The following is a 12,379-nucleotide window of genomic DNA, read 5'->3' as shown; positions in this document are numbered from 1 at the left end:
ACTGTCCTTTCAGATCCAGAATTTCTTTTTGGCTTCTTGTGAAGCTTTCTATCTCTTTATTGATATTTCCATTTTGTTTATACATTATTTTCTTGACTTTCTCTATATGTTCCTTGAATTCTTTGAGCCTCTGTAAGAAAGTTGTTGTAAAATCATTGTGGTATATGCCACTAGATCTTTTTTGGGGGGAAACTTTGTTGAATTATTTTGTTTGTTTTTTGTTTTATTTATTTATTTATTTATTTGTTTAATGTTTACTTTTGAGAGGGACAGAGTGCGAGTTGGGGAGGGGCAGAGAGCGGAGACAGACTCTGAAGCAGGCTCCAGGCTTCGAGCTGTCGGCACGGAGCCCGACGTGGGGCTCGACCTCACGAACTGTGAGATCATGACCTGAGCCGAAGTCAGATGCTTAACCAACTGAGCCACCCAGGCACCCCGATTTATTACTTTTTTGAACAGCCCATCCTTTGCTGTTTCTTTGTATGACTTGTGATTTGTGGTTGTTGAATACAAGCCATTTGAATCAGATGTGTTAACTCTAGAAATTAGTACCCTTTCCCCTTTCCCAAGGGTTTGATTTTTTTTTTAATTTTTAATGTTTATTTATTTTTGAGAGAGAGAGAGCATAAGCAGGGGAGGGGGAGAGAGAGAGGGAGACACAGAATCCAAAGCAGGCTCCAGGCTCTGAGCTGTCATCACAGAGCCTGACATGGGGCTTAAACCCGTGGACTGCAAGATCATGACCTGAGCCAAAGTCAGATGCTCAACCAACTGAGCCACTCAGGTTCCCTCCCAAGGGTTTGATATTTTTGCTACTATTTTTGTTTATTGGTTTTTTCCTGATTGTTGTAGGCTATCACTGTGCTGCTGATCACCCTGTGGTGTGAACTTAGTGTCTTCTCAAGTCTTTTTTCGGCCTTTCCCTGGACATCTGTGATCAGTTTCTAATTTTCCCTGTATATGCAGTTGTGTTTGAATGTCCTAATCTTTATTTATTTATGTTTTCATTTTTTAAAAGTGTTTATTTATTTTTGAGAGAGAGACAACAGACAGTGTGAGCAGGGGAGGGGCAGAGAGAGAGAGGGAGACACAGAATCCGAAGCAGGCTCCAGACTCTGAACTGTCAGCACAGAGCCTGACATGGGGCTTGAACCTACGAACTGTGAGATTGTGACCTGAGCTGAAGTCAGATGCTTAACCGACTGAGCCACCCACGTGCCCCATGAGTGTCCTAATCTTTAAAATCTGGCTCCCAAAGGGAGAAATAGTGAAAGATAAGGAACGGGGGGTGGGGGGGGGGTGGGAGGGGGAGGGGGAAGTGTGTTGGCCCTTTAAATCCTCTTGGCAGTCACTTGACCTAGAGAGGGAGGGGCTTGCCCAATTGGGGGAGGTGCAGCAACAATGGCTATCTGTGCCTCTTTGTTTGTACCTCTAGAATCAGATGCAGCAACCATCAGCCAGTATGCAGATATCTAATATTTGGAAGACAGAGTCCTTTTCGCCCTCCTCAGTCCCCACAGGCTCTGTGCAGCTGCTCCAGGATAATTTGTACAGCTCCTGGCCACATGGCTGGAGGAGGGAGATAGGTAGCTGTGATAAGAGCTGAAATTGAATGAAATTAACTGCAATTTGTCATCCACATCTTTTCCTGGGAGTTGCTAGCCTTCCACAGATTCCAGGTTTCCAAAATGTTACATCAGACAGATTCTGCCAGGGCAGTTGTGTCTGGAGGGAGACCCATTCTTGGTGCTTTCTACTCTGCCATAGTCCCAGAATCCTCTGAGCTCTATAGTGTTTTAACTTGCCCCTAGTGCCATCCCCTACACTCCCACTCTGAAGTAGCTTTGAAAACTAACAGCCTACACTCACGTTGAAAATAAGCAACGTGGCAGCCACCGAAGGGAGAAGAATGGGGGTTAGAACTACTTCACAGCCTCATTCTCACAGGATTATCATTATTTGGCCAGTCTAGTGGCTCCCTGGTAGACCCCACCTCTAAGGCTATCTGTGTTTGACCTGACTCAGAGCTCACTCAATGCATAAAGCTTTTTCCTCATGCACGTCGGCGTGAGAGTGTTTGTTAAAAACACTTATAGGCAGGGTCACCTGGGTGGCTCAGTTGGTTAAGTGTCTGACTCTTGATTTTGGCTCAGGTCATGAGCTCATGGTTCATGGATTCAAGCCCTGTGTCGGGCTCTGTGCTGGCAGCACGGAGCCTGCTTGGGATTCTGTCTACCCCTCCCCTCCTCATTCTCTCTCTTTCTAAATAAATAAATAAATAAATAAATAAATAAACAAACATTAAAAAAATTATAGGCAACTTTTAAAGACTTTGTGGCTTCCTGAGGCAGTGGAAAGCAGTAGGAACACAAGATAGACTATCTAAAAATACTAATAGAAAAAGCTGAGAAATGAGATGTGTCTGGTGGTCTTGAAAAACTCTGACATATTCCTGGGAATCAGGAAGTCCACACGCATTTGTAAGTTATCTGCATGCTAATAAGGAAAAACCTGAGACTGTCCTAAGCTCTCACCTTTGTCTGACCTTGAGTCTTCATGTAAGGAGGCAGTAACAGCTAAGGCAGGGTTATCAGCTGCCAGGTTGATTATTGAAGCCATGCTCCAATATGAACATGGAGTTCCTTGGCAAAGACTTATTTGTTTCATGTGATTAAGAAGATCTCGGTGTCATCATTTGCTGACCACTAAGCTAACAAAGAAGTGACTTCGGTGGCCACGTAATCAGTTCAGAATCACCACTTAACCAACGGCAGCGGCTATAACAAGCACCAATTATAGCAAACTTGTGGGGAAGCGAGAGAATCTGATTCCCAGAATTGCCACATATTATCGAGCATGTCCATTTTTCAACAAAAAATTACGAGATGTGGAAAGGAACAAGAAAGTATGGCCCATATACAGAACAAAAACAATCAATAGAAATCATCCTAGAAGACATCAAGACGCTGAACTTAGTGGAAAAAAAAAGACTTCAAGTCAACTATTTTAAATATTATTAAAGAACTAAAGAAAACCATTAAACATTTTTTAAAAATTGTTTTTGAGAGAGAGACAGATAGAGTGTGAGAGGGGGAGGGGCAGAGAGAGGGAGAGAGAGGATCCCAAGCAGGTTTCACACTGTCAGCGCAGATCCCAATTGGGGCATAATCTTACAAACCCATGAAATCATGATCTGAGCCAAAATCAAGAGTCAGATTCTTAATCTACTGAGCCACCCAGGCACCCCATTATTATTATTATTGTTTTAGAGAGAGAGAGAGAGAGAGTACAGGCAGGGGAGAGGGCCAGAGGGAGAGAAAGAGAATCTTAAGCAGGTTCCACACTCAGTGTGGAGCCTGACATGGGGCTCAATCCCATGACCCTGGGATCATGACCTGAGCTGAAATCAAGAGTTGGACACTCAAACGATTGAGTGACCCAGGTGCCCCTTCAGTATCCCACTTTAAAAATGGGTAGAATTGGACAGAAGATCAACAAGGCATTAGAAGACTTGAGCAACAGTATAAACCAATTAGACCTAACAGATCTTTATCAAACCAGCCATCCAACAATAGCAGAATACACATTCTTCTCAAGTGTACATGGAACATTCTCTAGGATTGACCATATGTTAGGTCATAAGACAAGCCTGAATAAATTTACGATGTGAAATCATACAGAGTATGTTCTGACCACAATGGAATGAAATTAGAAATTAGTAACAGAAGGAAATTTGGAAAATTCACAAATATGTGGAAATTAAACAACATAATCCTAAATAACCCATGAGGCAAAGAAGAAACCACAAGGGAAATTAGAAAATACTTTGAGGTAAATGAAAACAATAAGGCAACACGCCAAAGCATCCAGAATGCAGGGAAAGCAATGCTGAGAGAGCAACTTTATAGCTGTAAGTGCCTATATTAAAAGAGAAAGATCTCAAATACATAAACTTCCACCCGAAGAAACTAGCGAAAGAAGATCAAATGAAACCCCAAACAAGCAGAAGGAATAAAATAATAAACATTAGAGGGAGAATAAATAAAATAGAGAAGAGAAAATTGAGAAAATCGATGAAACCAAAAATTGAGTTTTGAAAAGATCAACAAAATGAACAATGAAAAGCCACTGCCCTCCTCCCATCACAGTCTGATTTCTGCAAATGTGCGATTTCAGTGTTTTATTGCTGCATTACGAACCACCCTAAAACATTGACTTAAAACAGCAGCAACCAGCACTCCTGGGTGGCTCAGTCGGTTAAACAACCGACTCTTGATTTCAGCTCAGGTCATGATCTCACTATTTGTGAGATCAAGCCCCACGTCGTCGGTCTCTGCACTGACAGCAAGGAGCCTGCTTGGGATTCTCTTCCCCATCCCCTCATATGTGTTTTCTCTCTCAAGATAAATAAATAAATTTTAAAAAACAGCAGCAACGATTTATTTGCCCCCAATTCTGTATTTTAATCAGGGTTCGGGGGGCATGATACAACTCTGCTCCTCATAGTGAGTAATCCAGTAGCTCAGATGGGGCTGCCATTTACAAGATGGCCCACTCCCATGGCTCATCACTGGTGCTGACTGGTGGCTGGGGCTGTAGATCTCTTGAATGTGGGCCTTTCCTGTGGCAACTTGGGCTTCCTTACAGCATGGCAACTGGGTTTCCAGAAGTAGTATTTCAAAGAGTAAAGGTGGAGGGGTACCTGGGGGGCTAAGTTGATTGAGTGTCCGACTCTTGATTTGGGCTCAAGTCATGATCTTGTGGTTCATGAGTTCAAGCCCCGCATGGGGCTCCTCATCGATTTTCTCTCTCTCTCTGCCCCTCCCACACTCACACACGTGTGTGCACATTCTCTCTCTCTCTCTCCCAAAATAAATAAATAAACTTGGAAAAAAAAAAAAGGATAAAGGTGGAAATGGCAGATCTCTTAACGACCAGCCTTGAAAGTCACATAGAATCACAACTGACACATTCTGTTGATCAAAACACGTCACAGAGCCAGCTCATTGAGAGGGAAAATAGCTTCTACTTTGTGAGAAGAGTGGCAAAGAAAGTGTAGCCATCTTTAATCCGTTACACCTGGCTTGCCTATGCGCTTCCTCAGCCAACCCTCTCCTTTAGGACCAAAGCAGAGCCAGGGAGGGTCTTGCTACCACCTGTGATCTGTTCCAGTTGCTGCAAACGAGAGATTTTGTTTTTACACCTGCGGGTACGTTCCGCACGCCAAAGTCACGAACTTTGCAGCTTCTCACGTTGGCGTGTGTATGTGGCAGTGTGAAACAGGGCTGCCTGGGATAGAGAGATCACGAACACAGACTCTGGAGCCAGACGGCCTCGGTTTGAATTCTGCTCTGCCACCTACCGTGTGACCTGGGACAGTCACTTAATCTTCCTGAGCCTCAAGTGCACTGTAAATGCCATGTGAGTGTTTGCTACTGCTGGTGCGTTGTTACTCCGATTATCTGGCGTCACAGGCCCCCTCCACTATCTTTCTTTAATCCCTTTGCTTCATTGCTGCCGAGTTTGGTGCTCCCTCCGTTGTGGCTCAGGATTTCAGATAGCTCCTAGGTTCGCTGGCAAAGGACTTTATGTTTTATATCTCCTTTACCGTGTTGCTCCTAGGTAAGTTCTATTTGTTTAAAAAAAGCAATTTAAGTACACGGGGCGCCTGGGTGGCTCAGTCAGTCAAGCGTCCGACTTGGGCTCAGGTGGTGGTCTCGCGGTTTGTGAGTTCAAGCCCCATGTTGGGCTCTGTGTTGAAAGTTCAGAGCCTGGAGGCTGCTTCGGATTCTTTGTCTCCCTCTCTCTGTCCCTCCCCTGCTCATGCTCTCTCTCTCTCTCAAAAACAAAAACAAAAACAAAAAAAACTTAAAAAATTAAGTATAGTTGACATATTACATTAGTTCTGGGTGCACAAAGTGGTGATTCAACACTTATACACTTAGGAAATGATCACCATGGTAAATCTAGTTACCATCTATCACCCTACAAACTTATTACAGGCATATCTTGGAGATACTGTGAGTTCAGTTCTAGGTCAGCACGATAAAGCAAATATCCCAATAAAGCAAGTCAAATGAATTTTTGCTTTCCCAGTGCCTATAAGTTGTGTTTTCGACTATGCTGTAGTCTAGTAAGTGCGTAATAACATTGTGTCTAAAAAAAAATCCACACGCCTTAAATAAAAAACATTTCATTGCTAAAAAATGCTAACCAGCATATGAGATTTCAGTGAGTTGGAAGCCTTTTGCTGGGGCGGGGTCCTGCCTCCATGTTGATGACTGCTGAACAATTAGGGGGGTGGTTGCTGAAGGTTAGGGTAGCTGTTGTCTTAAAATAAGGCAACAGTGAAGTTTGCCACATTGATTGACTCTTCCTTTTATGAAAAATTTTTCTGTAGCAGGTGATGCTGTTTGATAGCATTTTACCCACAATAGAACTTCTTTCAAAACTAGAGCCCTCTTAAACGCTGCCGATGCTTTATCAACTGCATTTATGGAATATTCTAAATCTTCTGTTGTCATTTCAACAGCCTTCGTAGCATCTTCACCAGGGGTAGATTCCATCTCAAGAAATCACTTTTGGGGCGCCTGGGTGGCTCAGTCGGTTAAAGGTCTGACTTCAGCTCGGGTCATGATCTCACGGTTTGTGAGTTCGAGCCCCGCGTTGGGCTCTGTGCTGACAGCCTGGAACCTGGCGCCTGCTTCGGATTCTGTGCCTCCCTTTCTCTCCCTGCCCCTCCCCTGCTCACACACACACACACACTCTCTCTCTCTCAAAAATAAATAAACATTAAAAAAAATTAAAAAAATAAAACCCTTTCTTCGCTCATCCATGAGAAGGAACTCCTTATCTGTTGAAGTTTGATCATGAGCTTGCGGCCACTCAGTCCCATCTTCAGGCTCCACTTCGGATTCTAGTTCTTTTGCCAGCTCTGCCACATCTGCAGTTATTTCCTCTACTGAAATCTTGAACCCCTCAAAGTCATCCACAAGGGTTGGAGTCAACATCTTCCAAACTTCTGTTCATGTCGATATTTTGACCTCTTCCCATGAATTGCAAACGTCCTTAAAAATTTTTTTTTCAATGTTTATTTATCTTTCAGAGACAGAGGGACAGAGCATGAGCAGGAGAGGGGCAGAGAGAGAGAGAGGGAGACACAGAATCCGAAGCAGGCTCCAGGCTCTGAGCGGTCAGCACGGAGCCCGATGCAGGGCTCGAACTCACAAACCGTGAGATCGTGACCTGAGCCGAAGTCGGAAGTCGGACGCGCAACCGACTGAGCCACCCAGGCACCCTACAAATGTTCCTAATGGCGTCTAGAATGTCAGATCCGTTCCAAATTACTTTGGCCAGATCCATTAGAGGAATCACTGTCTGTGGCAGCTGTAGCCTCATGAAATGTATTCCTTAAATAATAAGACTTGAAAGCCAAAATTACTCCTTCATCCAAGGCCCGTGGAATGGATGTTGTGTCAGCAGGCATGAAAACATTAGCCTTGTTGTGCACCTCCATCAGAGTGTTTGGGTGACCCGGTGCACTGTTGAGTGAACAGTAATATTTTGGAAGCAGTTTTTTTTTTTTTTCCTGAGCAGGCGGTCTCAACAGTGGGCTTAAAATATTCAGTAAACCATGTTGGAAACAGATGTGCTGTCATCCCGGCTTTGTTCCATTTATAGAGCGCAGGCAGAGTAGATTTAGCATAATTCTTAAGGGCTCTGGGAGTTTTGGAATGGCAAATGAGCACTGGCTTCTACTTAAAGTCAGCAGCTGTATCAGCCCCTAACGAGAGAGCCTGTCCCTTGAAGTTTTGAAGCCAGGCACTGACTTCTCTAGATTAGAGAGTCCTGGCTGGCATCTTTTTCCACTAGAAGGTTGTTTAGTCTACGCTGAAAATCTGTTGTTGAGTGCAGTCACCTTCGTGATTGATTTTAGCCGGACCTTCTGGATAACTTGCTGCAGCTTCCACATCAGCACCTGCCGCGTCCCCTTGCGCTGTGGTGGGAGGGAGACGGCGTCTTTCCTTAAACTTCATCACCCAAGACTTTCTTCTGCAGAGTCCCCACCTCTCTCAGCCTTCATAGAATCGAGAGTTAGGGCCTTGCTCTGGAATAGGCTTCGGTTTCCAGGAATGTTACGGCTTCTTTGATCTTCTATCCAGACCACTCCAACTTTCCCCATATCGACAATAAGGCTGTTTGGCTTTCTTGTCATGCGTGTGTTCACTGGAGTAACTTTTGACTTCCTTCGAGAACTTTTCCTTTGCGTTCACAACTTGGCTAACTTGTACAAGCGGCCTGGCTTTTGGCCTGCCTCCACTTTCGACATGCCTTCCTCGTTAAGCTTAATCATTTCTCGCCTTTGATTTAAACTTGAGAGACATGTGACTCTTCCTTTCTCTTGAACGCTTAGAGGCCACTGTAGGGTTATTCACTGGCCTCATTTCAATATCGTTATGTCTCCAGGGATAGAGAGGCCTGAGGAGAGGAAAAGAAATGGGGGCATAGCTGGTTGGCGTTGAGAACACATTATGTGGGCACAGTTTGTGGGGCCCGCAAACAGTTACAATAGTAACATCAAAGATTACTGATCAGAGCTCACCAAAGGAAATTTGTTTAATTAAAAAAAATTTAAAATTTTTTTTAAATTTTGTTTTTAATTTACATCCAAATTAGTTAGCATCTAGTGCAACAATGATTTCAGGAGTAGATTCCTTAGTGCCCCTTACCCGTTTAGCCCATCCCCCCTCCAGTAACTTTTTTTTTTAATGTGTATTTATTTTTGAGAGAGAGACAGCGAGCGAGCAGGGCAGGGGCAGAGAGAGAAGGAGACACAGAATCCAAAGCAGGCTCCAGGCTCTAGGCTCTGAGCTGCCGGCATAGAGCCCAATGTGGGGCTCGAAACCACGAAGCGTGAGATCATGACCTGAGCTGAAGTCGGATGCTCCACCGACTGAGCCACCCAGGCGCCCCAAAAGAAAGTCAATAATAGCGGAAAAGTTTTTGAAATATCATGAGAATTACCAAAATCAATAGAGACACAAAGTGAACAAATGCTTTTGGAAAATGGCACTGCTGGACTTGCTAGATGCACGGTTGCCACAAACCTTCACTTTGTAAAAATCACAGTATCTGCACACTTCAGTAAAGTGAAGTGGAAACAAGGTGAGCCTGCGCACTGTCACTGACTCCCTTCCCTACGCTGTGCATTACGCCCCCGTGACTTAGCTATAACTGAAGTCTGTACCTCTTATTCCCTGCACCTGTTTTGCTCAACCTTCGAACCCCCTCCCTCTGGCAACCAGTTTGTTCTCTGTATTTATGAGTCTGTTTCGGTTTTGCTCATTTGTTTTGTTGGGGTTTTTTTTAGTATGAAAAAAAATGCTTATTTTATTTTTATTTTTTAAATGTTTTTTTAAATGTATTTTTGAGAGAGAAAGTGTGTGTGTGTGTGTGTGTGTGTGTGTGTGCATGAGAGCACGACGGAGGGGCAGAGGGAGACGCAGAATCTGAAGCAGGTTCCAGGCTCTGAGCTGTCGGCACAGAGCCTGATGTGGGTCAGAGCCTGATGTGGGGCTCAAACTCAGGGACCGTGAGATCATGACCTGAGCTGAAGTCAGACACCTAACTGACTGAGCCACCCAGCCACCCTGAATGATTATTTATTTTTGAGAGAGAGAGAGAGAGAGAGAGAGAGAGAGAGAGAGAGAGAGAATCTCAAGCAGGCTCTGTGCTGTCAGCATAGAGCCCGACACAGGGCTCAGTCCCGTGAACCATGGGATCATGACCTGAGCTGAAATCAAGAGTTGGCCCTTAACCGTGTCACCTGGGAGCCCCTTTTTTGTGTTTTAGATTCCAAATATAAGTGAAATCATATGGTATTTGTCTTTCTCTGACTTATTTCACTTAGAATAATATCCTCTAGGTCCATCCATGTTGTTGCAAATGGCAAGATTTTATTCTTTTTTGTGGCTGAGTAATATTCCATTGCGTATATATTCCACATCTTTATCCATTCATCTATGGAAGGACACTCAGGTTGCTTTCACATCTTGGCTAGTGTCGATAAGGCTGCAATAAACAGAAGGGTGCATATGTCTTTTTGAATTAGTGTTTTTCGTTTTCTTTGGAAATGAAATGGTATTTCTATTTTTAAAAAATGTTTATTTATTTTTAGAGAGAGAGAAGGAGGGGCAGAGAGAGAGTGGGGGACAGAGAGAGAGAGAATCCCAATCAGGCTTTGTTTGCACTGTCCAGCACAAAGTTCGATGCAGGCCTTGATCTCACAACCATGAGATCATGACATGAGCCGAAATCAAGAGTCAGGCATTCAACCGACTGAGCCACCCAGGTGCCCCATCACTGTGGCTTTGATTTGCATTTCTCTGATGGCCATTGATGTCGAGCATCTTTTCTTGGGTCTGTTGGCCATTTGTATATTGTTGGAAAAATGTCTATTCAAGTCCTCTGCCCATTTTTAAAATCAAATGATGATGACGATGATCGCTGGTGTTGAATTGTAGTTTTTTAATTTTTATTTTTTAATCAATGTACGCTGTGATATTAGTTTCAGGTGTACAATATAGTGATTCAACGCTTCCATACATCAGCCGGTGCTCATCACAAGTGTACTTCTTAATCCCCATCACCTGTTTCTACCATCCCTCACCTTTTTGTATTTTTTGGCTAAGTACCCAGTAGCAAAATTATTGGATTGTAGGGTAGTTCCATTGTTAACTTTTAGAGGGAACTCCGTACTGTCTTCCCCAGTGACTGCACCAGTTTCCTACAGGAGGGTTCCTTTTTCTCCGCATCCTTGCCAAAACTTGCTGTTTCTTGTGTTTTTTGACTTTAGCCATTCTGACAGGTGTGAGGTGATACCTCACTGTGGTTTGGGTTTGCATTTCCTTGATGATGAGTCAGGTTGAGCATCTTTTCATGCGTCTGTTGGCTACCTGTATGTCTTCTTTGGAGGAATGTCTGTTAATGTCTTTTGCCCGCTTTTAAATTGGATTTTTTTTGAGTATTGATTTGTGTAAATCCTTTATGTAGTATAGATACTAACTCTGCCTTATGTGAGTTTTTTCTTTAAATATAATTTACTGTCAGATTGGTTTCCATACAACACCCAGTGCTCATCCCAACAAGTGCCCTCCTCCCTGCCCATCACCCACTTTCCCTCTCCCCCACCCGCCATCAACCCTCAGTTCTCAGTATTTAAATTTTTTTAATGTTTATTCATTTTTGAGAGAGAAAGAGACAGAGCGCGAGTGGGGGTGGAGCAGAGAGAGAGGGAGACACAGAATCCGAAGCAGGCTCCGGGCTCTGAGCTGTCAGCAACCGAGCCTGATGCGGGGGCTCAAACCCATGAACCAAGAGATCATGACCTGAACTGAAATCAAGAGCTGGAAATTTAACTGGCTGTGCCATCCAGGAGCCCCTGTATGAGTTCTTTATAAATTTTGGATATTAACTCCCGTCAGATACATCATTTGCAAATATCTTTTCCCGTTCAGTAGGTTGCCTTTTCGTTCTATTGGTGGTTTCTGTCACCGTGCCAAAGCTTTTTAGTTTGATGTGGTTCCACTTGTTTATTTTTGCTTTTATTGCCCTTGTCTGAGGAGACAGATCCAAAATAGTATTGTTAAGACTGATGTCTAGGGGGTGCCTGACTGGCTCAGTCAGTAGATTGTGTGAATCTTGATCTTGGGGTTGTAAGTTTGAGCCCCATGTTGGGTGTAGAGGTTACTTAAAACTAAAATCTTAGGGGCACCTGGATGGCTCTGTCTGTTAAATGTCCAACTCTTGATCTCAGCTCAGGTTTTGATCTCGTGGTCATGAATTCAAGCTCTGTGTTGGGCTCTGCACTGGGTGTGGAGCCTACTTAAAAAAATGGTTTAAATACATCTATTTAAAAAATAATAATAGAATAAAATTGTAAAAAAGACTGATGTCTAGTAATTGACTGTCTATGTTTTAGAAGTTTTATGGTTTTGGGGGCGGCTCAGACAGTTAAGCATCTGACTTTGATGCTTGGGTCATAGTCTCGCAGCCTGTGAGTTCGAGCCCCGCGTCGGGCTCTGTGTTGACAGCTCAGAGCCTGGAGCCTGCTTCGGATTCTGTGTCTCCCTCTCTCTTCCCATCCCGCTCTCATACTCTGTCTCTCTCTCTCTCTGTCTCTGAAAAATAAACATTAAAAAAAATTATGAAAAAGAAGTTTTATGGTTTCAGGTCTTACATAGGTCTTTAATGCACTTAGAGTTTCCTTTTATACATGCTATAAGAAGGTGGTCTATTTTCATTCTTTTTCATGTAGCTGTCCAGTCTTAAATCACTATTTATTGAAGAGACCATCTTTTCCCCATTGTACATTCTTGCG

Source organism: Acinonyx jubatus, chromosome B2 (genome assembly GCF_027475565.1).
Source record: "Acinonyx jubatus isolate Ajub_Pintada_27869175 chromosome B2, VMU_Ajub_asm_v1.0, whole genome shotgun sequence".
Classification (NCBI taxonomy): Eukaryota; Metazoa; Chordata; class Mammalia; order Carnivora; family Felidae; genus Acinonyx; species Acinonyx jubatus.
This window is presented reverse-complemented; position numbering follows the sequence as displayed.